Source organism: Lucilia cuprina, chromosome 3 (assembly GCF_022045245.1).
Source record: "Lucilia cuprina isolate Lc7/37 chromosome 3, ASM2204524v1, whole genome shotgun sequence".
Lineage (NCBI taxonomy): Eukaryota > Metazoa > Arthropoda > Insecta > Diptera > Calliphoridae > Lucilia > Lucilia cuprina.
The window spans coordinates 248,276-275,575 of NC_060951.1; the positions used below are offsets into that span (position 1 = coordinate 248,276).

A 27,300-nucleotide genomic window follows, 5' to 3' on the forward strand; every position below is an offset into this window, starting at 1 on the left:
TGGTATAATTTTCATTTTTTTGTTTTTATTTACTTGCCTAACCCACTCTTCGTTTTGTACGCTGTGTAACTGTGTGTTTCTGTGTATGTGTTTGTGTGAGTTATTGTTTTTGTACAAAAATAAAAAAACGTGCTTTGCTAATGTTATTTTTTATCTAAAGTTACTCATTTATATGTATGTGCAATGTTATTTTATATCTTTTCAAAGAATTGTCAATAAAAAATCACACTCCAACTCACAAACTGTAGAAAGGTATTACAAATGTTTAAGAAAACCACAAGAAGGCACAGTAGTTAGATGCAAAATATTTTTTATCTGGGCCAAAAGTTGAGCTTTAGATTCTACAGGATGGATGATATATATATAAACTGTAGAACCCTGATAACACTCGCTTCAAAAATACTGATATTTATAGAAGAAAAGCATATGAGTAATAGAGCCAAAAACAACTACAATCTTCTTGATATCTTATTTTCTCTATGAACCACTGTGCTCGCACACTCCCCAAAAACTGCAAGAAAAATTGTTATATCCGGCTATGCCGAATCGTTTATACCCTTGGTGGGATTGAAGTGATATTTTCGGAATTTATTAACACAATTTAGTTAGTTTGAAATATGGATGTGTGTTATATCAAATCGAAGAAATAAAACTAGGTCTCCATCGATTCTAGAAAACAGACTACAACACTACCTACATACTAACCTACCGTAAATACATATTTTTCCGATTTCCAAAACTTATGCTAAATTGTATTAGTATACATATGTATATAGATATAAATGCTCATGAGATGACACTGTATGGGGTCAATGAAAAATTTTGGATCGATATTGTTCATTTTCAAAACGAAACAAACCTTAACCAAAAAGGAAAACTAGTGAAGATTTCAGACCTCTAACTCTTATTGCTTTTATTTTAGATATTCTTAGGACCTAAAATAACCCCGAATATACTATACACATTTATGAGTCTCCTTATAATATTACAAACGGAATGATAGAATCGATACACACCATCTTTTTTGATGGTGTGTATAAAAATAATAGAATTCACATGGTTTTGCTAAAGAGCTTCGTGTTTTTATGTTTGTTTGTGTTTTTTGGTAAAAACGAATTAACTTTTGCGTTTGCGCCTTTACTAGATATATTATTAGATAAACAAAAAAAGTGGTTGTTTATCAACAACCCAAAAAACCTAACTTAAACGACAGCTCTCCCAAACTCTCTTTCATATTTATAACCACTTCCAACTTACTACTTCTAACCATTTAACACTTAACCCTCATGCGAAACAAATTTTACACACATGACTACATTTTAACATTATTAATTACAAATATACTCCAAAGTATCTAAGTATCTATATGGTTAGAATACTTACAGATACATTATACTTCCATTGCCTTAAGAATACTTTTTTTTAGTTTGTTGTTTAATTTTTACTCTTTTTTACGGTTTTGTGCGTCTTGTTAAGCTTTTTGTGTTCAAATTTTCAAATGTATACAAAATGAACCATAAGATACATTGTGAAAAAAACTCTCCCTTTTCATACGCTCTGGAATTCTCTTTTTTTTACATGTTGTGTGTGTAGTTTTTTTTCGTATTTTGACGATTGTATTTATAGCGGTTCGGTTTGGTGTGTATGAGTGTTTTTTTTTTCAATTTGTTCAGCTTTTTGCTGTTTTGGAACACATCAAAACAATAAGTGTTTCAGTTCTTTTTAAGTTGTAGTCATGAACGTATCTTGTAGATGTTGGATATAGATAGATATTTATAACAAAATAACAACAACCAAGAAAACATAAAAACAAAAAGAAAAAATAAACACACACAATAAAAAATATAAACAAACAGAAAAAAAACTTGAAAATATATTTTGTTTATTTTAATATAATATTCGCATATAATAAATTCTCACAACGAGTGAAGAAAAAAAAAATAAAAAAACAACAGACACACTACAGTACTAAGTGAGAGAGAACATAAACCAACCCCCACATTTAACAACAACAACAAAAAGTATCTAATGTTTTTTAGTATAAAGAACAACTAACTGCATGTGTATGGTGTGGCCAAACGAACAGTAGAGTTCTGCTTTCCAAGACACTTCGTTGTGTGTCTTTCGTCTTAATGTTGTATGTTGTTGTGTGTTTCTAATGATAATAGAATCGAATCCACTCTATATAGTAAATTTTTCGTTTTTAACGTTACGTTACATTACGTTAAGTTTGGTCGGTTTATTGTGTATTCGTATTCGTGTGGTTCGTAAAAAATTTGTTTACTTTATTGAGTGCCTGAGTGTGAGTGCATGTATTTATTCGGGTTTGTACATTTTGCTAATTCTCATAAGAATTTATTAGATTGTGTGTCGCCCAAGTGAGCAAACGCTTTGTAGTTAAGCCAAACGTCAAGTTGTGAAAGACAGAAAATAAACAACCCTGCTCCCCCCTTCCGACTATCACTAACGCTCTCTCTCCAAACCTTTCATCACACACACACACAAACACTCATTTATTCAGTCTCCTCGCTTTTAGAACTATAGAGGAAGAATAGAACATGTTCACAACAAAAAATAATACAAATATAATTTTTCGCAAAACGTTAACGAGTGTTTAGTATGATTATAAGCGTTTATTTAAAAAGCTGAAATTGACGCGTAAGCAACACTTGTGCTCTAAAACAAAATAACTAAGTTAAATATTCTAAAAAATAACTTAAAAAAAGTTTTGAAAAATTTTCAATATAATTTTGAAAATTGTATGGAAAAGAATATAAAATAAACAACTTAAAAATAAATTTATGAAAACCGTTAATGTCTAAATAAAAACCTTTATTGAATGGCCTTTTTTGGAAAATTAAAAAAAATCCAAATATATTTATAAGTGCTAAAATAAACAAGTTTTGTTTTCTAAAATTATTAATTAAAAAGTGGTCATGCTGTAGTCTTTAAAGTTTTTATTAAAATAAGGCGTGTAATTCCTTTAGGAATGAACCCATTTATACGCTTTAAATTAAAACAAATAAAGTTGAAAGAAATATTTTATAAAAAATAAAGTGCCTCTTAATTAATCAAAAATAAAATCAAACACAAAGTGCAATTTAAGAAAAAAAATAAAACTTCAAATAATTTATAATTTACTGCAAAGCAAACGTAATAAAAATCTTATAATAAAAAAGTTATAATTTTAAATTGAAAAGAAAATAAAAACAAAACGTTAACCACAGTGCCCTTATTCAATGATAATTAAAATATAAAAGCAAAAATAAATTAAAACAATCATTATAAAAAAATAATTAAAATTAAAAATAAATCCCTTTAAAAAGCAACCTCTGAACTACTGCAATCTGTCAGCAATTATATAATTTATTATTATTCCGGTTTCGTTTGTTCTTAACGCATTGGAAAAAGTTACATAAGTTTTGATTTGTTTATTTTAATTATACTTTTATCTGTGACTACCGCACAACAACCTAAAATAACAAAAACAACAGTAATAATTAAAAATAAAGAAAAAAACAACAAAAACTCTAATAAAAATTTATTCTGCCTTTGGATTTACCTTTCATACACTTGAACATATTTTGCCTGTTGTATTTGCTGCACTACACACTGCTGTAATACTGTTTCGTGCTGAAGTCAAATCAGCTGTTCAGCCGCAACAACAACGACAACAAATAATTACGGTAAGTTTTACCGAGTGAATGTGGCAGGCAAATGAAGGGCTATTAGGAAATGTACAGTGGAAATTAAGTGAGAAAAATGTGAAAAGTAATTTTCAGTTTTTCTTATTGGATTTCTTATTAGATGTACTTAAACTAGTTTTCAATTAGAGAGCGACTTTAGGATAGAAAATGTTTGTGTTGCACTCGATCAAAAGAGATTTTCTATAAAAGATTATCTTCAAATCAATTAAAGATTTCGTTGTTATATTTAAAAGACATTGATCTAATATTTTTGTTGGTTTTATTAAAAGATATTTTTTGTAAAAGATCATCTTCCAACCAATTAAAGATTTCTTTAAAATAGTTTTAAAGTTTTTATTTAAAATTATGAAATTGTGTTATTATATCATTCTTAAATTGAAAGCAATTTAGACTTAAATATAAACAGTTCATTTTAAATAAATATGTGGAAAATTGAATTTCATTTTCTAACAATATTCCAAGCTAACCGAATCAATAGTTTTGTAAAATGTTTAAAATTTCCAAGAAAACACATCAAACGTTTGAAAATATTAAAAAAAAACACACACATTACAAATGTACAAAATTTATTCAAAATCACGAAATTGCACAAAATAATGTGAAAATATATATAATAGCGGAAACAAAAAAACATTTTTTTAAGAAACACTCAACACATTGTGTTTTAAATATTTAAAAGAAATCTATTTTTCATAAATTGTAAATACATTTTATGTTTTAAGAAATTTTAAGAAAAATTGCTGATTTTTTTTATAATTAGTTGAATTTATTATAATTCAGTTGGGGGTGCTGTTATACAACAGACGTCATTACAGCAAAACTTAAGGAAATATCATTTTTATGGTCTCTAAATTTAATATATTTTTTAAAATAAATATATCATACAAAAAAAATATTAAAATTCTCACCATAAATTAGAATTCTGTATACACATTTTTAGTAGAAAAAAGTTTAAAATACAAACACAAACTTTGCGTATTAAAAAAACAGCAATAAAAGCAGCTGCTTTTGCATTGTATAGAGAGGAGCCTTTATAAATGTGTGTGTGTGTTAACAGGTGTTTTCTTTTTCCTCACATTTTCATTTCAATATTTATATTGTTTTTATAAATTTCTAATATAAACAAATAAACAACAAAATATTCGTTAGAATAGTGTCCACTGTTGGAAGCAGTACAAAACAAGAAAAAAAATCAAACAAACGTGGGCCTCACGTTGTTGTCCAAATGTATTGTTTAAATAGGTATTTAGAGAAAAGTTTTTATATATTATATTTAAAATTTATTGTTATACCTACAAATACATACATATATACACATAATATATATACCTATAGAGACATAAACACAATTTTAAATAGTAATAGATTTATAATTTATTTCAAACACACGCGCTTAAGGAATTTTTTTATTAAAAATAAATTTTTCAAATTTAATTGCACAACTACAACAACAAAAACCATTATAACCAACTTTAGCTCTGCGTCAGTTTGTTTGTGTGTGTTTTCTTTTTGCAAAATAAAAAGCTTTTTTTATTTGTTTAAATAATTGAATAATTTTTTCTGTTTTTTCATTTTAAAGTCCAAAATAAATATTTTTGTAGAATAGTTTTTGGGTTGGCTGCTCTTTTTTTTTGTTTTAATAAACTATATCTATATCTATTTTGTTTTTTTTTTTTTTTTTGAAAATTTCCATTTTGTTTTTGAATTATGTGTATTTTATTTTGGCATTTGTTTATAATACATTAAATCCGTTAAACAGCGCCACAACCAAAATTTTAAACAAAATTTTCAAAAATTATGATATTTTTGTGTGTTGGCTACCACAATGTCAGAGACGTAATGAGTAATAATTTTTTTGCACCAAATTTCGTTAATAAATTATAAATATTAATAAACATTTTTCATAAAAATAAAATTGTGTTTTTGATTTAAATTTTAAAACAATAAATCTTAAAAAAACATTAAAAGAAAATATCGTTATATGAAATAATTTTTAAATAATGATTTTTTTAAACAAATTTTAAAGACAAAATGGATGCAATCTCTAAAAAACACCATTGCACTGTAATTTTTTCCATTTTCTTAAAAAAGTACTTTTTTTCAAAGAAAAACTACAAGTTTTTAAGGAAAAATTGTACTTTTTAAACAGCAAAAAGTATTTTAAAAACGTTTTCTTAAACTATTGGAGTCTGTACTCCTAAAAAAAAGTATTTATTTAATAAAAAAGTACTTCTTTAAAAAAGAACTTCTTTAACAAAAATAGTACTTTTTAAATAAATTGTTATGAAAAAGACCATTTTTTGAAATGGTAGTTGTTTAAAAGTACTAAAAATTTTATTGTGATTTATAAAAAGAAAAAAGTAACTTTTTTACAAAAGTTCTTATTTCTACTTTTAAGAAACTATATTTAAATCATAACAACAGGAAAAAAGTACTTTTCTTAAAAAGTACTTTTTCGATTAAATAATGTTTAATACAGATTTATTGCTTTCAATTTGATTTTTACGAGTTTAGTTTCTAGAAGACAAGAAGAAAAAACTTTTTAGAAAAAAATACTTTTTTTTTAAAAAGTACCTTATAGTTAGAAAACTTTTCGATTTTATTTATAATAATAGTATATTGATATAAATTTAATTTCTATATTCTAGAACATAAGAAGAAACATTTTTTTTAAGAAAAGGGCACTTTTATCAAAAAAGTACTTTATGGTTCATAAAAAAGTATGTTACAGTTCATAAAAAGCCAAAACGTTTGGATCTTATTAAAAGTATTAATTTATCGATTTCTATTTGATTTTAGTTTTTCCCCTTTTTTACACTATATTTTTCTCACAAAATTTTAATAACGATCCTGCACTTCATCCGTTCTGTTACTAATTCGTAAAAATTGTTATTTGGTGTGTCGCAACTTGAAATTTCCGTAGTGAAAATAGACATATTAAACAAAACATCAGCACAGACAATTGATTTTAGTTTTAACACATGTTACAAACATTTATATAACAACGTCTCATACATTTTTTGTTTGTAATCGTATTAAAAAAATATTTAGAAAAAGAACAATAACAACAACAAAAACTAAACACAGATACAATTGAGGGTGAGATTTAGATACAATACAACAACAATAACGACAACAGAATAAAATTAAGTTGCAAACATTTTAATTTTAGTCATATGTGTCTAAGTGTGTGTGGATGTGTGTGTGTGTGTCTATCTGTGTGCATAACGAATTGCAAAAATGTTTTTTTTGTGATGTTGCTGTTTTGGATTCAACTAAATGCGTTGTTGAAAATCATCTATGAATACAAAATGAGGGTGGTGGTTCAATGATTTTCACAGATGATATTTTATATTATTCTTACGTTGAAAGCAGCTATTGGGGGGAATATTTAATAGATATTGAGAAATTGATTTAAATGATAAGGGATTTTTTTGCCATATACATATAACTATTTACATATAAATACACACACAGACACACATGTGTTGTAAGTTTAAGTCAAAGTTTTAAAAGCCTAAAAACTTAATGGTACATTAAGTTTTTATGAACAAACATTTAAAGTTTCCGTTTCTTAACAAACGTTGTTAGAAAATAATCCGAAAAAAGAAGAAGACAAACTAACATTTGTTATATGTATGTCTAAGACAAAAAAGGGCGTATGTAGAATAGATTTATGCTGAACTGTCTATTACACATATACATACATAAATATTATCGGTCTTGTTTAAATGATTGATTTAGATTTATGGGATTCTTTTTTTTCGCTTTCAAAAAAGAACCAGCCCAAATACACATTATTCAAAATGCAGGGGTTTGTCTGTAAAACTTTAATAAGAATCTTCTTTTAATAACAAAAATACAAACAAACAAATGTAGTCTTTCATTAGATACATTTTTGATGTCTAAAACTTTGAAACAACAAAAGTTCTTTGTTTAAAACTTAAATTACGTTTAACAGTCTTATTTACGTATAAAGAAATAAAATTGTAACGATTGGATTTTGAAAGATTTTAAAGATTAATCCAAATACAATTATAAACATTTAATAAGAATTTAGAAATATATAACACACATTTTGCAGTTATCGGAATATTCCCCAAATGTTCATTTACCAGTTAAGCATTACTAATTAATGCTACTGTGCCGCTTGCTGACTGTTGACTGCCGACTGCTGCTGTCACTCTGCTCTGATATGGTTTTGGCTTTCAAACGCATAAAAAAAACAAAAGTATTTTATTACTTGGATCTTGTGTGGTGGTTCTTTTTTTTGTTTTGAGAATCGACTAATAATAAACCAGAGCCTTGTTGAACGTGTTTTATTTTTATTGAACTGTAATATAAAAGTTTAGATTCCCATAAGTAGATGGGTAATGGGAAAAGATGCGGCACTATATGAAGTCTTAAAAGGCAAATTGTCGTCAGTAGTACCAATCAAGATTAGATTAAAGGCACTTTGAGGGGAAGTTGTGTTCTGAAAGTTTAGATTCCCAGATGTAGATGGGTAATGGGAAAAAGGGGAATCTTAAAAAAGGCATGTTGTGTTATGAAAGTTTAGATTCCCAGAATTGGATGGGTAATGGGAAAAGAAAAGTAAATTTTAAAATGCTTAGAAGGTATGTTGTGTTATTAAAGTTTAGATTCCAAGCAGCAGAAAGGTAATGGAAAATAAGGAGGCCCTATAAAAAGTCTTAGAAGGCAAGTAGTACCATTGAAGATTACTTTTTTAAATTATTTTAAAGTCAAAATACAAAATTTAATATAAATTTGAATTTTTGTTTTAATTTGCAATTTAAATCAGGCCTCAGTGTATGCTTTAGTATTATGATTTGTCTGGTATTCGGTTGGTTGTATTAGGGTATTTGGGCATGGTATGTTAACATTTTGTTTTAGACATCTCACTGTAGATCAATCAACAATAAACCCCATTTTTTTGTTTAGTTTTTATTTATTTAATTTTTTTTTCTTCTTTTTGTTTTCGTTGTTGTGTTTTTATTTGTTCATACATTATATATATTTATTTGTTGATTTTATTTGTTATTGTATGGCTTTCATTGCTTAATAAAAGAGACTTCTATAAAAACTATTATAACCAGCGAAATAGCAAAAAAAAAAAAAACAACAAAAAATATTAATAAAAAATTTATTATTATAAAATAAAAAAAGAATTTTATGTAAAACTATAAAATATTTCATACAAATGTAACAAAATCTGTAACAAAATTTATTTTATATATATTTACTTGTGTCAATCATAATTTATATGTTATTCAAAAATTTCCCCTTATGTGTCATTGTTTAAAACAACAACAAAATATACAAATATAATTCAATTAAACTTCTTATCGTTGAATATTTACCCAGGGAGTAGACATAATGGCTGCTAAAATAAAATGCATGTAAATTAGTTAAACAAATAAATCTTTAAATGATAAATTTGTATTTAAAAGCAATAATTATTTTACTAATTTAAAAAATAAAATATTTCAAATAAAATTTGTCACTTTTAATTAAAAACCATTAAAGTTATGTAATTTATTGCTTAATAATCTGATAAAACTTCTTTGTTTTTTTTCTTTTCGTCGTAATTTCATAGAATGGAATGTTTTAGCGAGTAAAACTAGATAATTTTAATTAATTATATATTGAACAGGTTTTTATTATGTAAAATAATAATATTACATATATCTAAATAATAAATGTCATTACATCCGTCTAAAGCTTAAGCTGAAGACATACTAATGTAAAAATAAGGTCAAGTTTCGCATAATCTTAAGCTTGGTGAAATCTAGGTTCTGTGAAGACCTAGACATGAAATGGGATTAATCGATAGTCACATTAAATCGTTAATAATGGATAAATGTTTTGAAAATGCTTGAAATTTAATAGAATTTTCAAAACACTAGTAAGCCAGACATTTACTGCAAGTAAAGCTTGAGTTTTGTTTAAATTTTCACACTGAAAGAAATTTCTTGTCATATTTTTGTTTTTTTTTTATGCTGATGTCAGGCTCGTGTTCGAATCCTACCTGAGGCAGGAAAATGCTTCAAATTATAGGCAGGCATTTACTGTTTACTTTTATAGAATTTTTCCAGACACTACTTGGCTTTCCTTCCCTTTTAACAGATAACGCATTATGTACTTTTTTAAAAGTCATTTAATACAAAACAAGACTTTTGAAATGTTTTTTTTACGATTTTTGTTTTTTTTTTGTTGCCAAAATCTAACAGTCAAATGTTTATGACTAAACTTTTAAAATGTTTTTTTTGTCTTTCCTTTTTGTTAATTTTATATTTTTTATTATTAAGCTTGTCTTTTTGTTCTTTTTATTATTTTTACGAATTGTTTGTTCCTCTATCTTGCAATGTTTTTGTTGTTGCTGTTTAAAACCCTCATTAAAATTTTTAAAATGAGTTTTAGAACTTTTTTTATAAATGTACAATATACAATAATTTTTTGGCTAAAACTGGTTTTAACGTCTTTTTTTTGTTGTTGTTGGTGTTAAATTAACTTCCCAGCTTTTGCTATGAGTATGTTTTTTTTTGTATATATTTTTTTAATTTTTGAACAATACATATTTTTGTTTTTAATTATTTAGCACGATTTTTTGTTTGGCAGCGAAATAAAAAAACAAAAATTAAATAAATTAGGAGAGTAGAAGAAAAAAATTATAAGCTAAAACATTTTTAACTCAAAATCCTTAATAAAAGCTTTGATATCTGAAAAAGCTTAAGCTTTAGTTTTGATTATTTCTGTCAGTGTTGCTGTAGTTTTTTTATCATTTATGTTAATTTTATTTAAACTCCTTAACATTTATATATTTCTGTGTTGTTTTCTGTTCATGTTATTTTTTAAGACTTTTTTTGTTGTTTTCCGCTTAACCTTGAAGCTGTTTTTTGTTATAAATTTATTTATTTTTTATTTTCGTTCTAACATTTAGATAAAAAAAGTCTGTTTTATAAATTTATATGTGTTTTATGTCTGACCAAAAGAAATGTCATAAATTTTCTGTAGATCGTGTTTTTTCGTTAAATTTAAACAAAAATATTTGTTTGATATTTTTATGTTTATTTAAATACTTAAAAGGGATTTTGTATAATTTATTTTAATTAAATTTGAAGCAGAAAAAAAAAACTGCAAGCAGATATCAAATATGTTGTTTTTTAAATAAAAAAATTTTAATTAATATTTTTGTTTTATTTGTAAAATAAAAAATGTTGTTTTATGTTTGATTTAGTATAATGTTTTTTAGTATCAAAAGAATATACGCACGCTACCTTAATTTTATTTTATTTTTCTACTTTTTTTTGTATTTAATCACGTTTCGTCACGCTTGGCATTATATGAATTAAGGGTTTAAAACAAAAAAATTTAGGAAATAGACACTCTCTCTTTAACTAAACAAAAAATTAGAATAAATACTATATCTAGTAACAACTGAACTACAAACTAAATCCAAACACAAAACAGCCAGTGTTTTTTAATATAAATAAATTGTAATAATATGAATAAATTTATATAAATACACACATACTTTTCCTTTCATTTCATTCATGATAATAATCATGTTGATGTATGTGAACAACGAGAGAGAAAAAAACCAAATTATTTTTAAATTATACAAAATAATAATAATAATAAAAATGAACTTGAAATTTTAAATTAAAAATAAAAATGAAAAGTACTTAAAAAAAAACAAAAGTATAAAAATAATTACAACTATAATTACACTCAAAATTATAGAGAAAAATTATACAAAGATTTTCCCAAAACAAAAGTTACACGATTTCCAACAGGCTTAGGAGGTAATGATTTAATTTTTCATTACAAATACATTTGAAGTAATTGCAACTCAAGCTTTACCAATTACAATAGATTTTTATTGTAATTAAAGTTTTCCAAATTACAATTACTTGTGATTGAAACAGTTTCAATTACATGTAATTGTGAATTTTCTTCCTTATAATTACATGTTATTTGAATTATTATAGGAAATAGACACTCTCTCTTTAACTAAACAAAAAATTAGAATAAATACTATATCTAGTAACAACTGAACTACAAACTAAATCCAAACACAAAACAGCCAGTGTTTTTTAATATAAATAAATTGTAATAATATGAATAAATTTATATAAATACACACATACTTTTCATTTCATTCATGATAATAATCATGTTGATGTATGTGAACAACGAGAGAGAAAAAAACCAAATTATTTTTAAATTATACAAAATAATAATAATAATAAAAATGAACTTGAAATTTTAAATTAAAAATAAAAATGAAAAGTACTTAAAAAAAAACAAAAGTATAAAAATAATTACAACTATAATTACACTCAAAATTATAGAGAAAAATTATACAAAGATTTTCCCAAAACAAAAGTTACACGATTTCCAACAGGCTTAGGAGGTAATGATTTAATTTTTCATTACAAATACATTTGAAGTAATTGCAACTCAAGCTTTACCAATTACAATAGATTTTTATTGTAATTAAAGTTTTCCAAATTACAATTACTCGTAATTGAAACGATTTCAATTACATGTAATTGTGAATATTCTTCCTTATAATTATGTGTTATTTAAATTATTGTAATATAATTTGTTACTGGTCAATTACACACTACAAGTTATTGTGATTGCTTATTCCTCAATTACACATTACAAGTAATTAAAATTGATAATGAATAAATTACTCTGTGTAATTATTACCCTCATGCCTGATTTTAAAAATTAACAAACTGAACTCTTAGGAAGTTGAAGTTGTCTAAAGATATAATTTATATTTATAACTAAAAGCTTTAAATCCCCACAATTTAAAAAAATATATTCAGCTTAAATTGCGTTTTAGATTTTATATTTTAAATTTCATAAAATTTGTGCATGTGTTTTTTTAAAGACACCTGGAAATGGTTTTCAGCATAATTTCTAAAAAAATTATTAATTTTTAGGATTTTGATTTCAAATTCTCACGCTGTAGTTATTTTTAAAAAGTTAAGGGCGTTTTTTACTTATTTTTTCTTTTATCTTCTATATATTGTTACATAAACCCATAATTAAAAGTGTTGTAGGCCTCTTAATAAGACTTTTTGTCTAAGATAAAAAATTATTAGAAAAATCATAAATTTTTATTAACTAAAAATAGCAACAACCATAAAATTACTACGTAGTTTTTTTACGTTTTATGTTTTCGCTTTTTAAAACTACGACTTCCTCGTAAAATCATTAAACTAAATTTAAAAATTGTTGGGTTTATAACAAAATAAAATCTTGTTAAATTACTTTATAATATTATAATTATGAGGGGATTTAAAAGCTTTTGTTTAAAGAAGACACAATGTTTCTTCTTTACGAAAAGTTAAGAAAATTTATTATTTTGGGAAGTTTTTTTTTCTTATTTCCGTTTGAAGGTTGGGATGTCTGTAGTAATGAAACACGCATTTCTTACTTACAACTACCCAGTAGTTTTAAAGGTTTCTTTTTAACTGTCGCCTTACTACTGGTTTATGATTTGCTGTAAGTACCCATGTAAATTATATTTTCCAATAAAAAACATAAAAACTTCTTTTTGAGAATGACTCCAGAAGTAGTGAAATTGGAATCAAATAAAAATGACATTCCTCCTATAACAAGCCTGTGATAAAATCATCAATTCTTCGGATCCTTTTCAATACTTCTATGTAGTAAATTCTACTTATTTTTGCTTCTTTGGAATTTCTTTTTTTGGCTGGGTAGTTATGTCTCTAATGGAAAATAAATGCTTAAATCATGTTTCTTGAACTGCAGGGTACCTAATACACACATATTTAATTTATCTGCTCAAAGGTCTTCATAAACCAGGTATTTTTTGTTATTTTGTTTTTCTCCCAAATTTATTTTTCACTACATTTTTGTTTTTTCTGTGTTATTTTTTTACGTATTTCTATATATTTTTGAAGTTCAAAGTTAAGTTCATTAAGAAACAATCACATTTAGTAGACGAAAACAAAAATAACAAGAGCTACAATGAATGGGTTGGAAAAAAACATTTCAAGTAACAAATAAAAATTCGGCATAAAATTGTAAATAATTGACAAAAAAAACATTTTAACATTTAACAACAATAACAGAGTCTATAGTATAAACGTACCGAAAACCTAAAAAAATTGTTAATAGTAAACAAAATTAAAACCTGCAGGCGGCACGAGTATTTTTTCCGAAATAAATAAAGAAAAAAAAACAACATGTACAAAATTCATTTCAATTGTTGTTTATAAAGCATTAACCTGTAAATTAAGAGTAATTGTAACAATATTCAGTAAGAAATGACTACAAAATACCCTAAGTGCATAATTTTCCAACTAATTTTTTTAAAATCTGCTTTATTATGGAAATAACTATATATTGCCTTTTGTAGGGTATTTTTTTACAAATGTTTAGTCTAAATTGTTTATAAAGAAAAAGTGTAAAAATATATTGATTCTTTTCACATTACGAATTTTTCACACTTTTAGACTAAACACGATTATTTTAGTTATTAAAAAAATTGGAAAAAAATACAAATTTAATGATTTCTCACACCTGTACATTTGAAAATCAATGTTAAACTAATTAATCATACAGATTACATTTCCATTTAAGCATACTACTAAACACTTAAATTGGCCCACTAACAGTGTAACAGACAGACAGACAGATCGACAGATAAATGAAGCATTTAAACGGTTATGGCACCGCTGGCTAAATTCACAACAAATTAAATACTCAAGAAACTACCATACAATACAACACTTTGAAATTATAGCGAATCACGAAAATCAGCAAAAATAATAAAAAACAAAAAAATCAATATCAAAAAGTAAACATTTCATTTAACTAAGTTTTTTTCATTAAAAAGGCCTTAATGTATCTAAATAATATATTAAATAAAAAAACACACAAACGCCGGCGGCAACTGGCCAAGACGCCACCTTATTGTGTATGAAATGAATTGAATTGAACTTAACTCGTACGACCGACCAAACGACCACCACCCACGCCTTTTTATTACTTCACAAGCACGCAATTAATGTTTGCAATAGTGTGGTTTTTTCCTGCTGTAGCATTTTCCTTCACTCTAAATTGCTTTTGTATAGTTTTTATTCACGCCATAGGTTAGTTAAAAAAAGTTATAGATATATTTTTATTAAATCAGTGATCGTTAAGTGGAGAAAATGCAGCACAAATTTGTCAAACAAACAACTAAGCTTTGTTGAAAGTTAAAAGCTTTTCTTTTTATTAATATTGCAATTTTCATAGTTATTTGTTATGGGTTTATGTATGTGTTTACATTGCTTTCGGCCCCTGTTGTCTATGGCTGCTGATATTAAGTTTTAAGTTATATATGGAGTCTAAGTTTATGTTTTTTAATTAAATTTTTTATTGTAAACTTTTTTTAAACGTTGTATAGTTTTTAAATTGTTATTTCTATTAATGATCTAAAGCAGGGATGGTGATTTGTGATACCAGGGTTGTCAGAATTAAGAAAGTAAATGTTGCCAGAGTAAGAAAATTATTTTTCAAAATTTAGTTGTCAATTACCTGTAAGCAGTTTCTTAAATTAATCAATCAAAAGGTTATTTTAAAGCATTTTCTTACTACCAAACAACTGCAATTCGTACACTTTTTTACCTCCAAAAAATTTAAGTAAAACTTTCTATTTTGAATATCTTTTGATCGGGTGCTTCAAACTTCTCAATCTTGAAATTATTTCAAAGTCTATGAAATCTACTTTTAAAATTCAATGAAAACAACTATCAAATAAATCTCTTTGCAGCTTTTTTCCTTTTCTAATTTTTCTTATAATATTTTTGTTTTATATTAAAAGACTTTGTATTTCCAATTGTATGTACAAAATATATAAAACATTTTCTAGCCATTTATTTAGACTCATATTTTTCTAATTGACAGTTGAATGTAAATTCTATTTAGGATTTTTATTTCTATTTTAGTTGTATTTTTGTTATGCGAGTATTTCCCCCCTGCTCCCCCCAATAAGTCAAGACAAGCCATGCGAATATTCTCAAAGATTGCTAATTTAGATAAATAGGTACAGAAAAAAACTCAAGTGTATAAAATTAAAATTTATATACTTCGACGTTTTTCACAGATTGTGAAAGATTTTTAAATAAATTACTTTTTTTGTTTGTTTCATTTTTAGCAAAAATGAACTTGACTACATTTTTAAAAGTGAAAAAAAGACTAAAATTAAACTAAAAATCATTTGAATTTAAAATTTTCTACTTTGTAGCTTTAATAGGTAATCTTTTGATCTAAATTGTTCAATTAATAGAGACTTCAATGCATAATTTGAACATTATTATTATGGACTAGGGGGCTGGCAGTTTGTTTTTGTAACTTGTGTTAACAATATTAATAAAAATAGTTATTGCATTTTAACAAGTTTACAAAGTTTATTATCAGGATTTCGGTGATCTTTAAAGTAAATGCTATTTTGTTTACTAGTTCGGGTTTAATCATTTAAAACTGGTTACGGAATCAGACCTCCCGGTAAGAATCTAAGTGGGCGTTTATTGTTTTCTAAACCAATTACACACGTTTACTTAAAGTTTACACTATTATTTAAAATTTATGGCAAAAATTTAAGATAAAACTTAAAGCAAGTGTTTAGAATAGTTAATTACTTAAAGATAATATTAAAACCTTTTAAGGATTTGTAAAGGCAACGCTAAGTCATAACAACTAAAAAATCTCTAAATTAGCTTTATTTTTATCTAACGATTTTTCTTTTTAATTTTGGAAAAAATGTTAATTATCTTTTAGGTAAATAATGAATTAATGTCTTGACTAATTATGTTTACACACCTTTTTGTGATATTTGCAGTTTGTCTTAAATCTATTAACAAGTTTTATTAACATTTACCATGTTTAATTAATTTATGCAAAGAAACGTAGTTTGGATTCTCTCTCTTTAACATTTAAACATAAACAAACTAAAACTGAAATTTAAGCCAAAAATAATAAACAAAATAATTAATAAAAAAGAACTGAAAAAACTAATTTCCGTATATAACAAAAAAATAGATATAATGCAAATTATTTAAAGGTCTTTGAACTGCTGGAAAATAGTAAAAATCAATAATTTAATTATTAACAATAAATAATAAACTACAATAGAAATGAATAATAATTATTATTAAAAAAAATTGAAGAAGAACTCATTAATGTTAGTTAAACAAATAAGTGGGCGAGTTAAAAACCACAACCACACAACTAAACCAAACAGGTGGTGTTGGTGTTAGTGTTGACATTTGTGGAAATTAATTTTTTTATAAAACAAAAATTGCAGTTTTATTTTTATAAGTTAAAAAAAACAGCAAATTGTTAAAACAACTATAAACAATATGACCATGCGTGAGTGTGACTAAAAATTCGAGGTAAGCCAGCCAGCCACCAACAAGACAGTCATTCAGACACCGAGACAGTCACACTCTTAGAGTGGGCGATTGTTTTACATATTGTAAATTTTTTTTAACATATTTATTTCTTTAAAGTGTAGGTGAACTCTTTACTATATTTACAACTTTGTTTATTCATTCATAAAAAAGAATTAAATTTAAATTCATTCATAAAACCTTAAATGCAATAGAGATATTTTCCAAAAAAAAACATAACAATAAAAATAATTTTTAATGTGGGTTTTAAGAAACCCAATAACTTACAGTAGTTGTAATAAGTACTCTATTAAAAGTCCAACAAACCATTAAAAAAGTAAATAAAAAAAGAGTTAAATTTTTATATAGAATTCCTAAGAAATAAACATTAGTTACTTTAGGTTGAAACCCCATTTCTTTTCTAATCATTGCTGTTGGAAATTTAAAAAGAATTGAAGAACTAAAGAGTAAAGAAAAAGAAGAAGTGATGACCCTACCCAATTGTTTAAATTGTTGTTTATGGGTCATTTGCAGTTGCTACTACTGCCTTATAAAGACGACTTTAAAAAATTAGTGTTTGTTGTTTGGTTGGGTTGTTAAAGTTGTGGTAAAAAAAGCAATACAAGAAATTAAGGTCTAAATGAGTATGAGTTTGAGTTAGCGAACAATGTATAGAAAAAAAAAACTGCGTTAAAAGAACAAGAAATATAAAACACCGCTTCCTTGTTAGCATTCTATATATGTGTAAGTAAAGTAGACATAATAAAAATACACTCAAAAATAAATTATAGTAAACTCAAAGAAACGTTTTGGAGATATGATTAATATTCCTGAAAACCCCCTTATACCTTCCAGTATTCGATCGACAGTTTTGTATTTTGTTCCACATCTAAGGGCAGCATGCGTAACGTTTTCGGGATTTTTCCGAAATAACCAAATGAAATTTTCACCCTGCCAATTTCCTCTTAGGACAAGATTTAGCGTTCAGCACCAGTCCATAGATTTAATTATGGGACATGATTCCTAACCAATTTAGCGGAGTCCCCGCCTTTGCAGTTGTATGTTAATCAGCCTGGTTATAAAGAAGCTGCCGGCAAACTTCAGCTTTATTCCTCCATGGACTTGATAATAAGTGCCATTCCATGGCTTTAATGGTTGTAAATGGTCCCTAATCCATTTAGTGAAGTCTTTTGTAGTTGTATATCAACAAGCCTTGCTTGAGGGAGCAGCATGCAAACTGCAGCTTTATTGAACCTTACTTGAGCTCCACAATTTTGTTCAGCACTGCAGTAGGGATTAACTTCAGCTCAACTTCAACTTATATATCAGTAAATAATAGGCTTGCAATCCTTTTCGAAGCTCCACAATTTTGTTCAACACTGCAGTAGGGATTAACTTCAGCTCAACTTCAACTTATATATCAGTAAATAATAGGCTTGCAATCCTTTTCGAAGGATTAGGCTATTCAGATCTTTATCCATAAGATCGAGATTTTTAAGTCACATATTCTAATACGAACCACTTTTATTGGCTTCTGAAACAGTTTTATTGCCCTTCAATGTTCATACCATGTCAAATCTATGTTGCAAGGCGTCTGTGTGCAGTTCAACTGAATTTGCATTTTGCTGTAAGAGGTGTGGGTTTTATAGCTTTAGAGTCTGCGTCAATAGCAAATGAGGCTTGCATATTTGGTGCAGAGTCCAGCAGAACATCTTCTTTATCCGATGGGAGAAATGCTCAAAAGAAATTAAGACCCAAGTTGCCCACCATTAGTGTATCGTCTATTTCAATACGATTAAGGTGATCTGTAGATCCCTACTAGAGATCTAGGTATGAAGACCTAGATCATATCTCCTACATTTTTAAAAACAATTTTTCTTTGAGAGTATAATGTTTTATAGTAACAGAGTAAATTGCTAAATTTAGTTCAATGTATACATGTCATATTGTATTTGGACTAATATAGCTGAAGAAGAAAATGATATGCAATAACCCAAAGTCAGTTTCTATAGAGTGTTTTACTAAATGTACACACAAACAAACAGCAACTAAAAACAAAAACCTAAGTAAATAGTTATGTGAGTATGTGTTGGTTTTTTTACGGAAATCCGGTGGGTTTTTGTTACAACAAACTTTTAAGTTTGTTGCTGTTGTGGGTTATAAGAAACAACATAAAAAGTTTAATATGTTGTATTGTTTTTTTTTGTTGTTGTTATTGTGTTGTTAATGGTTAAGTGTTAACTTCTAATATATGTTACTTTAGCTAAGAGTTAAATTACTAAACTACTCTCTCTTTCTCTATGCATAAATACGTTTGTGAAAATGTTTGTATTTATATGTATATTTGTGTTTGTATAAGTATTACAACCAACCACCCACGTTTAATCATTAGCGGGCGTTTCTAATTAATTGAGTTTGTGTATTTTTTTTATTACAGTTTCTTTTTCCTTTTTGTATTTTTTCTAAGTTTAAGTTCTCTTGTTTTTTTTTTGCTGTTTTCTCTGTTTAAGTCTTTTTATTACATGTTGTTTTTGTTATACATTTAATTATGTTTGTTGTAGTTGTTTTCTTTTTTTTTTTTTTTTTTTTTTCTTTTAATACTCATCCTAAACTTTAATGTTTATTTATATTTAATTACAATTTATTTGAATTTCTTTTGCTTAAATACGAATATTTATTTATTTGTTTTATTTATTTTTATTAAACCATATGTATTGATAGTTGTTGTTTGTTTGTTTTTGGTTTTTTATGTGTGTGTGTATTTTTTTTTTTTGTATTATTAATGTTAATGATGACCTTGTTTGTCAGCTTGATAACTTGATGTTGATGATGGTACGTAGTCCATACATAAAGGCCTGTTTGCTACTAAGAGTAGACTTTAATTTTTTAATAAATTGAATTTGATTTTATTTTATTTTTTTTGTTGTTCTTTTAATAAGTATGCTAATTAATACGTGTGTTATGCTATGAACTTTATCTGTATGTTGCTGTTTTAGTTTTAACATTTTTACATATATATTTAATTTATTTCCAGCATTTTATTTAAAATTCATTAAATTTGTTGATTTTTTTATTTGTTTAGATTAGTTGTGGATTTGGTTTTATTGTTGCTGTCACTTGCTATAATTTATAAGCTTAAAAATTTACTCCCTCTGCCGGTTTTTTCTTCTACCTTTTTGCTTTCTTTCCTCTTTTTGTTTTATAAAAATGCAAAAAAAAAAACTAAAATTGCTGTTGTTTGTAGTTTTTTTTCTTTCAGTAAATTTAAATTTAATTAAGCTTGTAGTTTTGTTGTTGTTGTGGTGTTTTTGTTTTAAAAAATTTGTTGTATTGTCTTTGGTAATTTGTTATTGTTGTCGTTGTAGTTGCTGATAAATTTGCATATTGTGTGTGAATTGGAGCAAATTGTTCGTTACGTTTCGTTAAACTTTCAAACATTTAATGTTGAGTTTTATTTTTTTGTTGTTGTTTTTCATTGTTGATAAAATGTTTGTCTAATTTTAACTAATTAAAATTAAGTCTTTCGAAAATTTTTATTTTTTTTTTTAATTTTTTAATGTTTATTTTTCTTATTGCTTAATTAATTTTGAAAAGGAAACTCATCATAAACTTTTTATGAAAGTGATTAATTGACTTAGAAGAAATACCTAAATAATTTTATATAATAATACACAAATAAAATATTATTAATAATTCTAAGGATTTTTTCTAGCTTTTTTGTTCAATAATCTTATTTTAATTATTCAATTGTTTTATTTACAGCCATATAAAGTATTTTTAAGAAAACCTATAATTATTTTTTTAAATAATTCAGTTTAAACTTAATTTGGCTAAACTTTTAAAACTTGATAGCAAAGCTTTGATCTGGGCTTTATAGCTATATAATTTTATATTACTAATTAGTATGTATGTTGACTATTTAATTATGAAGTTGTTTAATTATAATTATTTCATCAACTTTATTTATTTATAACATGACTGTCTAATAAAGTACAAATTAAAATGTAAATATCAAAATATGGAAAATAATGAAAAGGAGAAAAAAATTAGCAAACTATATTATACAAATGAAAAAAAAAAAATATTAATAATATTAAATTATATACTAACAACACAGACCCACAAATGTTGTTGAAATAATTGTTAACATTTTTAATATCATGATATTTGATATCTGATTAAAATGTTTGAAATTTTCACTTAAACAAAAAATAAACACATTTATGGCAACTATATACAACAACTTTGTGTTAAACAAAATTTTTGAGAAAAAAATACAAATAATAATAATAATAAAAAATTATTAGAGGCAGTTAAAAACAACAAGCAAACAAACAAAAACATTTTAACTGACAGCTGTCACTACAACTCTAAGGGGAACTTAACATGAGCCTCTAAACAAATAATGGGGCAAGTAAAACAGGCCTTTCAAAAGCTCAATTTCTAACAATAGATTTAGAACAAGTGAGTAAAAATTCTAATAAATATAATTTTATAGCATTATTTTCTAAATGACCTAAAATTTTGAAATGTTTTATTTTCAACAGTTTTTTTTTCAAATTCTTTCAAATATTTTATATTTTCCATATGTTAGGAAACGTTTTATGTTCTTTAAAACTATTAACATTTTCAAAGAAAAACATTATAAGGCTTTTAAGTACAAAATTCTATTTCGAAATGCAATTTTGCCATATAGACAAAATAATTTTTTTTTATATGCAAAAATACAGAGGATTTGGTGGTGGTGTTTCTGTTGTTCACCAGCTTAAATTGTAAATACTTTTTAGCTATTAACTGCCAGCTAATGTTATATACTTGACCAAATGGCGGTTTAATTTGTTTGATGTTTGTTTTCTTTAGATACTTATTTTAAATTTTATTTGTACTTGTAACTATTAAAATGTTTGTTTATACAAATATTCACGTACATTTTAGTTATACATATTGTTAAATAAAAAAATATGTAATATTTATTTAAAAAGTAAATTTTTAAGGTTTTGTTTTGTTCAGTATTGTCAAAAGGTGCTTTAAGCTCCTCTTTATAAGGTGCGGGTGTTAAAAGAACCTTTTTTACATTTTGTAAACAATTTCAATTAACACATTTTTAAAAGGTCTTGTTGTAAAATGTTCACATTTTTTGGACAAAAACAAATAAGAAAATAATCAATCATGAGGGCAATTAAACATATGCAAAGTATCGTAAGAAATTACTTTGTTTAGTTTTTAAATAAAGAAAAGCTTTTGAATAAAAACTTTCTTAAGCTTTTAATGACAAAAGAGTTTTTCAAAGCGTTCAAAAATTGCATTTTTAAACTTTTAATGAAAACATCTGTCAATGCTTTCAGATAATAAATATTTTAAAAGCTTTTTAAAAAAGCGACGTTTCAAAACTTAAAAAAGATACTTTGTTAAGCTTTTAAAGGAAGAAAAACTTTGAAAGGTTTTTAATGATATATAATTTAAAGCTCTTGATGAAAAAGACTTCTTAAAGCTTTTAATGAAAAAATTTTTTGCAATAAAAACCGCTTTAGGTAAATAAAAATTTTCAAAGCCTTTAATTAAATAACGTTTTAAATTTTTTAATAAAAATAATGTTAGAAAGCTTTAAGTTATCCCTAAACAGAGCTCTCATCCTATAAAAACTGTGCATAATTGTCAATAATTTAAACCAAAATAAATATTTTTAGCATAAACCTGAAATATATAATTAAACCCTTATCTCTACACAAAAGCAGTCAGGTAATGTAGTTGTCATTAACTTGTCATCAGCAATTTATGTGTTTATTGTTTACTTTAAAGTTAAAACATATTTAATTGATTCTAACACTATTTACCATTTCCAACTGGTATTTTAAGTTTTTTTATTAATAATAATAAAAGTAGAATTTTTTTCAAAGCCCATGAATTATGCATGAGCCCAGTTTTAGTCACAGCTCGTAGAGAGTAAATAGTAAGAGCTTAGAGAGTGGGTAAAAGAGAAGCTTTATTTGGTAGTCAAACTATTATAATGGAATTATTATGACTTTTTTCGTTAATATGTAGTTGTTAATTTATTTAATTTTAAGTTGTTGTTGTTGCTATTATTGTTGATTTTTCTATTATCTCTATTAAGTCGTCTTCTATTTCTTTTATATTTAGTTTTTTTTATGTATACAAACTAACACATATAAGTATTAAAGCCATTGAACTGAGGAGGACGTTTTAGCTTTAAAGCTGGCTAATTTTGTTTGTGTTTTTTACACACACATATATGTAATCAAACCACCACAAGTGGGTTGTCTAAATAATGCTAATTAGTTATGAGTTGTTTTTTAATAAAAAAAGTTTTTTTTAATATTTTATGAATGAAAGTTGAGTTTGGTTATTAATAAAAAATATATATAAAAGGGGAAATGAATATAAATTTAAGTTTTTATTTTAAAAAAATGCTAACGCTATTTTATACATATTTATATATCTGTTATTTAAATATTTGGACAAACCTGCTAAAGTTTTAAAATTCATTTGTTCTTTTCCAACAAATTCCCGTTTTACTGGTATCAATGATTTATTATTAAAACATTTATATAGTTAATTTAACAAAAATATTTATTGTTTATAATTACTGTTGTTGTTAAATATTTATTAAGAAAACATAAAACGTTTAGTTGTTTGTTATTAAAAAATTCAATCATAACAAAAAAGTCATTTATCAAATATATCAGAAACTTTGGAAATTTGCATAAAACTTGAAAAAATCATTAACATTAAACGAAACTATTTATTTAAATTCTCTAAATTATTTATTATAAATACGTTGGTTTAAATAATTTGTTAAAAAGCCAGGCGTTAAGTTTTAATTTTATTTGAGAAAAAACGAACTATGAACAGCTTCCTGCTTTAACGAAAAAAACTATTTTGATTTTAACATCTTCATTAAGAGTTTATGCATTTTTTATTTAAAAAACAAAAAATAAAAAAAAAAAAATTAGTTAAAAATCTTAATTATTTAGCTTTGAAAGATTGTTTGTTTTGATTTCTATGTGGGTTTTTGTTTGTGGGTATTTTTACTCAAAATCTTTTGAGTTGAACTAAAAATGCCTTGAGGCTGTCTCACCGCTATAGCTACTATCTGTCTTCTTTTCGTCATATATATAAATTTATATTTTATAGTTTTGTTAACAAGTTGTCAAAATCATACATTTACATATATATTTTATTGTGTGTGTCTTTTCAAATGTGTGACACCCCAGCAATATACACTTTATATTTTTTTTATAAACTTTATTGAATTCCACTACATGGGTGGGCCTTGGGTGATAAACAGAATGACTGACAGTTTTAGAGATGTTTAAAGGCAAATACGGACAGTATAACAAAATAGTTGAAATGTGTGTGAGAACTTTTAATTATTCGCGAGTTTAAAAAGCAAACTTTCAAATATTCTTTTTCATTTATATCTTGTTTTCAAACTGTTCCCAGAATGCTTTGTAAAACAACTATTTCTTTAATCTCTTACTCTAAAATAGGGCATTGGGTGATAAACAGAATGACTGACAGTTTTAGAGATGTTTTAAGGCAAATATGGACAGCATAACAAAATAGCGAATTAAAAAAAAAACTTTCAAACAGTCTTTCCATTAATTTCTTGTTTTCAAACTGTTCGCGAATATTCCCAGAATCCTTAGTATAACAACTATTTTTCTAATCTGCAATAAGCTGTAATTTATTTCTTGTTTTAAAACTGTTCGCGAATATTCCCAGAATCCTTTGTATAACAAGTATTTATCTAAAATCTTTAAAATATGTATATTAATGCATTTAATTCAATCAAAATTCATGTTTATTTTTTTATTTAATTTATATTAACCATAAATTATGTTTTTATGGCGGTATTTTGTTTAATAAACTTAAACACTTTAAAATAAATTTAAATTACCATAAACCAAGCCTACTTATTTACAAACAAACTTGTTATCAGTTTTGTTAATTTTAATAAAAAAAATATTAACAAAAAACATTAATAAGCTTATTGTAAAAAATTTGTCACAGTTGTAAAGTGAAAAAAATCAATTTACAACATAAACATAGTTTTAGGTATTCAAACTTACATTAAGGTTTTAACATAAAAACCTTGAACAATTATTTTATTAAACTTGAAAAAGAAGGTGTAAATTATAAAAGAAACAAATAACTTCCGCTTAAAAAAAAGTATCTAGAATATTATTTTCCGGTTTTTGTTAACAAAAATAATTAGGTTATTTGAATATATTTTAAGATTTTTTAAGGGCTTTAAGACCGGTTTATAATTAAAGAATAGTTTTTATGGAATTATTTCAATTTTTTCATTAACCTTGAATTTTTTCTATAAATGTAGTTTTTTATTTAATTTTTTTTATTAATAAATAAAAAAGTATTTAATAGCTTTTCATATTAAAATAAAAAAATTGTGTATATATAGTAAGAAAATTAATTATATTTTCAAGTTTCTTTATTTTAATGACCAAATTCACATAAAAACAAATAGTGCCACCCACTTGGTTTATGGAAGAAGAAAGAAATATTCAATAACCCAACTAACAGTTAGAAATGTGCTGAATGAACAGTAGACTATGGATAAAATGAATATAAAATATTTAAAAATTAACCCAAAAAAAAAAGATTAATATTACTCATACCAACCGTAGTCCCTTTAAGGCATTTTATTACAAAATCCTTTTAAAAGCTTTCAACAAAAATTTAGTTTTTTTTAATTCGTTTTAAGTTTAATCTACTGTAATCATTATAAATTTTATGCATCCTGTAACCTTGGCACTGTATGCATGATTACATTTACATTTATTCATACAATTTACGATTTCAAATACAATTTCTACAGTGTTGTAGTTTATGACCAAAATGTGTGTATATTTCTTTAACAAATATCGCTATAAAAATTTAGTTTGTTTGTTGCTATTGCAATTAGTAAAAATTGAAAGCCATAAAATTGTGTTTTATATCAATAAAAAAACTACCCCAAGTTTTTAGTTTAAAGATCCATAAAAGTCATGATATATAGAGAAGTATTATTATTAATAATTTATAAATGGCGGCACACTTAGGACTTAGAAAATGTATTGAATTTGAAAGAAATAGCAGAAAACTATTGTGCTGGTCGTAAAAATTATAAACTTAAAAGTATTAATAATAGACAAAAATGTTGTAGCGTTGTCGTACAATGTTGTAGAATTGCATATTAATAAGTGAAAATGTATTCAAATAACATTGTACGTGAGAAGTTTTTATGGTATAACAGTTTAATGGAAAGGGCTTGACATAGATATAATAAAAATAACAATTATTAGTTATTATATGTAATCATATTTTATTAGTTTTGAGAATATAAGAACAATTTGGTGGTAAATAAAGAGGAAGTAAAAGAAAATTTATTGATTATTTCAAAGTGGCAAAAAGCTTAGCTAAATTTTCATTTAAGCTAGACAAAACAATTGATCACACAAGTCTTTTGCATTTCTGCAAAAAGACAATAAATCCTATTTTTTCCTTTAAAACATTAAACCCATCAAACAATTAATAGTGGTTATGTTTGCAAAGAGCAATGCAAACACTTAATTTAGCTGTCAAACTCATGTTGTTTACAAACAAATTCCTTTTGCTTTAATTTAATTGTAAAGAAAATAATTGAAATTTTATTGAAATGAATAGGACTTTGTACTTATTTTGAAAATCTTTTTTTTTCTTTAAATTAATTTCGAAAAGTAATGTATGCTGAAAAAATTATTGTTATTTAGCACTTGCCACTTGTGTGGTGGCAACATGCCCCACAACTATAACAATAACAACAACAACAGCACTGCTAGTGACAAATATTTGACCCATTAACTAACCTTATTTCGTTTTCTCTTTTTTTTTTCTTGTATGCTTTGTATTTTTTCAAGTTGAATTTATGCCAACTAAAATAAAAAACTACTTAAATTCTTTATTTTCTATAAAATTGTCTATGCTTTTCAATGAAATTGATATTGGCTGGCGTTCATTGTCATGTTTTTACTGCAAGCAAATGCCGCAACATACAGCACACTCTCTATTATTGCTAAGACATGCATAAGTGGCATGCAACTCTGCTACTGACTACTTAAATTTCTATAGAATTTCTTTTTAAGAATCTACTATTTAATGATGTCGTTATTTACAAA

The 27,300-nt window shown here is 25.2% G+C and overlaps 1 protein-coding gene and 1 long non-coding RNA gene across 4 annotated transcripts in view; one reads left to right on the forward strand and one right to left on the reverse strand.

Moving 5' to 3' along the window:
* LOC124418675 overlaps positions 1-27,300 on the reverse strand; it is a 78,931-nt gene that overhangs the window by 17,957 nt on the left and 33,674 nt on the right. The gene's annotated exons all lie outside the window — the stretch shown is intronic.
* LOC111682828 (activating transcription factor 3) overlaps positions 1,721-27,300 on the forward strand; it is a 50,756-nt gene continuing 25,176 nt past the window's right edge. For 2 of the 3 annotated variants that reach the window (XM_046945586.1, XM_046945588.1), the window contains exon 1: positions 1,721-3,686. The gene's annotated coding sequence lies outside the window, so the exon portion shown is untranslated. Of the gene's footprint in view, positions 3,687-21,391; positions 21,590-27,300 lie in introns of those variants that run through there. The other variant, XM_046945587.1, reaches the window with a different exon arrangement.